Here is a 6,180-nt window from a genome sequence, read left to right on the forward strand (position 1 = left end):
GACTTTTAAGCCCTTTTCTTTGCCTTCTTTGTCCTCATTCTACCATTTTGCTGATTTAGACACATTTTTGACTCTTAAGTTAAACATCAAGCTATGTTCGCACCACCCTTGGCTGTGTTGTGCCAAGTCACATCAAATTTAGCAAATTTCCACCTGTAGTCCCTACTAAAGTAAGAACATAAAAGTAGAATGAGTGAAAGCAAAATAATTGAAATTGTCAAAGTTCAATGTTTTTCTCTTTTAAGCAGAGATTTACAGAAACAGAGGAGACCACCAGATCAAAAAAAAGCACAACAGCACACATTTTCTTATTTTCATCACACTTTCAATCGCAATTAAGCATGCAAAAAACACCATCACACCACATCACACAATCTCTTCATTTAAAAATGTTTGCAAGCTATTTACACACATTTAAGAATTTAAGCAGCCATTTATAATCATCATGCACATGAACACGCATTTCGTGCTTCACACATAACTATGCAAATTTCTACGAACATTATCAGGCCTTTATGTACAAAACTCAAGGCCATTTATCTTGCGTTGCAAGTTAAACCAGGTCAAACTTTGACCAATCAGGGACTCGGAGCCTGGAGCAAGATTCGCAAGATTTGCTCCGCCTTCATGTTTCATATTAAGCCTCTTCCAACTGTAGTCAGTATGTTTACTCTTTCATTCTTATTTTTATTTCCGGTGCTTCCTCAATCGGATCCCATCCCGCTGGGTCAGCTGCTGTTCAGCCGCTGCAGCTTTGAATGGGGACCTGCATTGCCACTTAGCTGTGGTGAGGCTGGTCCCCGCCTGTGATGCTGCATTTGGCTGGCGATGCAGCTATTCACAGAGAGGGAGGTCCCAACTATTATTAGGGTTTCCATTAACAAAAATCTTGTTTTCGTGCTCAGCCTATTTCTCATTGTCCAACCCCATCAGTTAGGGGTGGGAGGCGTGAAAGGAGTGTGTGTGTGTGGGTGGGGGGTGGGGGCTAGGTATGGGGAGGGGGGGCCTATTTTAATTTCCGTGCTTATTTTTATAGTAATTTTGTTTTGTTTTAACATAAAGCACTTTGTGTTATGCTTTTATAGGAAAGGTGCTATATGATTGATAGATTGATTGGTTGATTGAGGCGGACATTCTCTTGTAAACAGTAGAAAAAGGAAAAAAGGAGAAGCCCCTCCCTGCTTGTCCAGTGTGAACGTCATATGCTAAAAGCGTTTAAATACCACTGTTTAGCGCATTCTTGAACGCGTGTCACATGACCAGTGTGTCCATAACATCACCGTCCAACTGTTATCTAGATTAAACTTGAAATTTTTAATTTGCAGAACAGAAAAACAAAAATAAAAGAATGCAACAGCAATGCAACTCCAAAAAAAAAGAATCCCAAAGCCATAACTGATAAATAAAATCCCATTTTCTTAGAATATTTCACCTAGAAGTTCCTTCTCCGCCTTCACAACATGAAAATAAAGTCAAATGCTTGCAAAAACTTGAAAACACCCAAATTCAAAGTAAAAATAGGTCAGACGCCCAAAATGCGTTTCCATCCAAAGATTCTATCTGTTTGCTTTAAGTGAGGCGTTTGATTGGAGCAATTATTGTAACAAATACACCTTTTACGAGACACTTTGATTGTTGGTGCAATTTTCTACACACCTCATAGAGCCGGCATTCATTCTTTTTATTCCTTTTAAAAGCAAAAATCACAAACTTTCTTGCTTGTGGCATAGGATGGGAAAATACAACCTGGCTCTGAGAGGAAAATGAGATAAATCCCAAGAAAGCACACAGAATTTCTTTTCTTTAACCTTTTTCGTTGCAGCAGTATCCCAGAAGAGCTTTTCTTGCCCATTCGTCTCACTGTTGCCAGGGCCATGGGCTTGACTGCTCTCAGTGTTGCCTTGGGTCCAAACAAGGAGCTCTAGCAATGAAACAAGGAGGCAGTTCACAATTATTCTGCAACACTGCTAACAATACAAGTTCTTACAGATTTACAGAAATGCTCCTTAAAAACACAGTTGCTTAGTGCCAACACTGTGATGTTTGGCTGGAGAAGCTGCATAATGGGAGAAGGCCACTTCAACAGGCTGACATGAGGAGAGCTGCCTTAAGTTTAGCTCAAAATCACCAATGCAAATGATAGATACAAAGACTGCAGGTGCAGGTGAAGATCCACATGTTTCCAGTGGGACAATCTAAGGGCAGAGGCCCGTTTTCTTTGTGTTCCTCATCTTCTCAGCAGGTTTTTTTTCCCTTTTTTTCGTCAGAGATATTCACTCCTGATGTTTCCATGTGCCTAAATGTAAAATGTTTAACCTGTAAAGACCATGGATCAGCCAGTCACATATATTTAAGTGCTTCGATTGCTCCATCATTGCATAAAAAGGTCTTGTTTCTGGTTTCTAATCTCAAAACACGAACAGGAAACGTGTTACAGGTTTTAAATATCATACTTCAAACAATTTTCTGGGCTATTTGTCTTGTGCTGCTTTTTTTCTTTCCTTTTTTAACGTTATTTTCTCCAAATTAATTTAATGTCTTATGAGTTTTTTTTTTCCCCTTTCTCTTTCTCCAACTCCCTTAGTTTTTTTTTCTTTCTCCATGGCCCTAATCCTCTTCCGTACTTATTCAGCTTATTCAATTGTTAATTAAAAAACAAAAACAAAAAAAAACTGTCTAAAACAGGGGTGGGCAAACTGCGGCCGGTTTAAACCGGCCCATCAGACCGGAATGAATCATATTGATAATCCTTAATGTTTTATTTTCCCTGTATTTCTTGTGTCTTCCATAGATGGTGCACTACAAATACATTGTCAAATACATTGTTTATGTGTAGAAAGTTACATTCACGTGATGTCTGAACATGAAAATTTGTTGCTTTCTGACGTTCATTTGTGTTTTCTGATTCGGACAGGAATTTCTTTTTAAATTCCAACCCCACCCGAATGCAGCATTTCTACACGTTAGCATTGGTGCAACTGGCACTAAAATGAGAACAAAAGCCACAGTTTTGAAATAAAAGCTCCAAGCTCCTTAAAGCATGTTTACATCCAGATTCCATGTAATTTCTTTCTCATCTGAGGTGGATTATCAAAACTCCCCACACATCTGGTCCTGGTTCAGCCCTTCTGTCAAATTTTAGAACCCTTTGTGGCCCATGAGTCAATTTGCCCACCCCTGGTCTAAAATTATGTGAATGTGTATCTACCGGTAGATAAATGGAATCATTGTTTTATGGTCTGCACTTTAATTGTAAATTTTTTGTGTTGTTTTTGCTGTTACTTGTGATTTACAAATGCTTGAAATTGATTTAAAAAGGAATCTCTACAATATTTCAAAAATAATTAAAAAAGGCCGAAATTCAGTGCCAATCGAAAGCCAGTAGCTTTTAAGGAATTTTTCTTTCTTGTGTGAATTCTTTAGTCTTTCTGTAGATAAATTGCTCACAATTTTATTTAAGTACTGGCACACACTACAAGAGCCTTACTGTACCAGTGATTGTCCATATTAGCTGGTAGATAAGGTCAGTGAGTTTTTAGGTTTAAACTTATTGTGTGTAGATGAACTTCAAATCTTTAGTAAAGGAGCATAGATGGAGAAAATACCTTTTCTCATCACCTCATTCAATGTTTTAATGCTACATATCCAAATATTGGAGGTCTCAACCTTTCGCTAATTTGTTTTCTGTCTTTGTGAAAACCGTCTCTTTTTGGGCATGTTTGGACTCCAGAAAGTAACCTTCTGATTGCTTCTCATTACTTGGTAAACAGATCAAGTCTTTAATTGCTTCAGTGCTCCTACAAAGCCCGTTGCCACTTGTCAGGGCTTTTGTGGATTTTGTGACCATTTAATATTTAGCATAACTGTTGAAACTACTGCCACAGTTCATATGTGGGGGGAAAAAAACTTAGAATTTCTTAACAGCATTTATTCAATTTCTTTCTTTAACGATGCAGAAGATGAGTATTTAGCTCCTGTTACCTGTTACCAGAGACCTGTTACTTTTTCTTTACGAAGCTCTTGTGTTCTCCACTTGTTACTTGTATTAATGTCTGTTTGAACCAGTTAAATACCTGTCAACACCCTTAAACTGCCAGAATGCAACCTCTCCACCATGACCAATACCAAAGTGCTGTCGAAGGACACCAGGGAGAAGATTGTAGACTTGAACAAGACTGGGATGAACCGATCTACAATAAGCAAACAGCTTGATGAGAACAGATCAAAATGTAGACATGTCCTGTCAAATAGTCAAGTTGCAACAGGTTATTGCAGATAGATTAGATTAGATTAGCATACATTAGGTTCGATTAGTGTGGTTAGTGCGGTCAGTCCGCTCAAGTCATTGAAATCAACAACTAAAAATAGTAAATGATAGATAAAAATACATAATCACTCGATCACTAAAACAGCAAATTTTGATTAAATAAAAGTGCATTTGTCATTTAAAAAAAGGATAAGCTATTAATAGGTGTTAAAATGTAAAAGCAGAATAAAATAATAGAAAGAAAGCAGTACATGACCACATTACAGTTTTAAGAAGTCATCCAGATTTAAGTGGGTTAAAGTTTAACTGGCGTTCTCAGTAATGACCCAATACAAAACATAATCTCCCACCAAAATGCTCAGTTTAATCCTTTACTGCAGCTTCACAATAACAGCTTCACACTATTGAATTCTAATCTGGGCAAGCGATCTCAGAAAGCTCAAAACATTTTACTTCATTTCAGCTGAAGGGAATCCTATAGTGAACAGTACAGATGTATAAACCTGTCTGAACAAAGCCTTACACGTTTGTCTCACTTCGGTTGAGTAAGAAATCTTTAGATCCTGTCATCCTCCATCTGCTGCAGGACATTTTGGTGTCAATGACTGGATTTAGGACTTTTGACATCCCCAGACAACCTTGTCACACACGAGCTATTAAAATACATATTAAACTCAGCGAGATCTGCAGTCACGAGGAGTCACTTCAGATAACCGACTGCAGACGGCTGTAAGAAGGCAGTTACAAGCAAATCGATATTCCCAAGCATGGCAAGAAAAAAGAAGAAAGTAAATAAAAATAGTAAAAAAGGTACCTTTCCTTCCCATTTTTAAGACAGGCCCAATCCATCTCGGCACACTGCAGGCAACCGACGCAGCGCTCAGCAGAAACGAGATGTTATCAGAAGAAAAATGGGAAGGTGCAGCCTCACTGATGTTCTGCTTTAATAGAACATGAAAGTCAAGTTTGCAGGGAATCTGTTGCAAATCTGAGTAAAACCTTCAGAGATAGACAGGTTTGTGTGAATAAATCTAGAACATTTTTACTTAAAAAACTTGCTTCCTTCCCACAACAGCAATTAGACAACGCTGCAAAAACACAAAATCTTACCATGTAGTTTCTATGTAAAATATCTTATTACACTCAGTTTAAGACTAAAATAACTTACTAGTATCTTTTTATTAAGATCTAACATTTTTTGTTAAGGCAAAAATCCTAACATGATATTTTTAATCAGACATTTTTTATGTGAATAGTGAATATCTTATATGGGGTTTAAGGAATTGGAAGTTTTATTAGGCTCATAATTCACATAACATTTATGTTACACATTTGAAGATGAATTCATCTTCAAATGTGTAACTTGGCTCCAATGACCCCGAAAGCGATTCAGCGGGTTCAAAAGGATGAATGGATGGATGGAAAAAAGGAGTTTGACTGTTGTAGCATTTAATGAGAAATAGAAAGTGTATAAATGTATGATAAATGCAGATATCATAAAAACATTTATTAGTAATATATATATATATATATATATATATATATATATATATATATATATATATATATATATATATATATATATATATAAAATGCATTACTTATAATAGTAATCACAACACATTGATATTAATATATTGCATAGTAAATGCATGACTCAATATTAAGCACTTTCCCCATCATTGGATCAATTAACGTTACATCTTATCTTGAATACTTTATCTAAAATCTGTTTTGAGTGATACTCTGAGGCCAAATCCAAATTGCTCCCCTATCCCTCTGGCCCCTCCGTATTGCTACAATATTAGAGGCATTTGGAGCTGTAGTGGTGTCCAAAAGTGTTTAACCCTTGTGCTATCCTTGGCACTTTAACATTGGGAGTTGGGTCATCTAGACCCACTAGACAGTGCTCT

Source organism: Oryzias latipes, chromosome 13, assembly GCF_053564925.1.
Source record: "Oryzias latipes strain Hd-rR chromosome 13, Olatipes_Hd-rR_3.1".
NCBI classification, from domain to species: Eukaryota; Metazoa; Chordata; class Actinopteri; order Beloniformes; family Adrianichthyidae; genus Oryzias; species Oryzias latipes.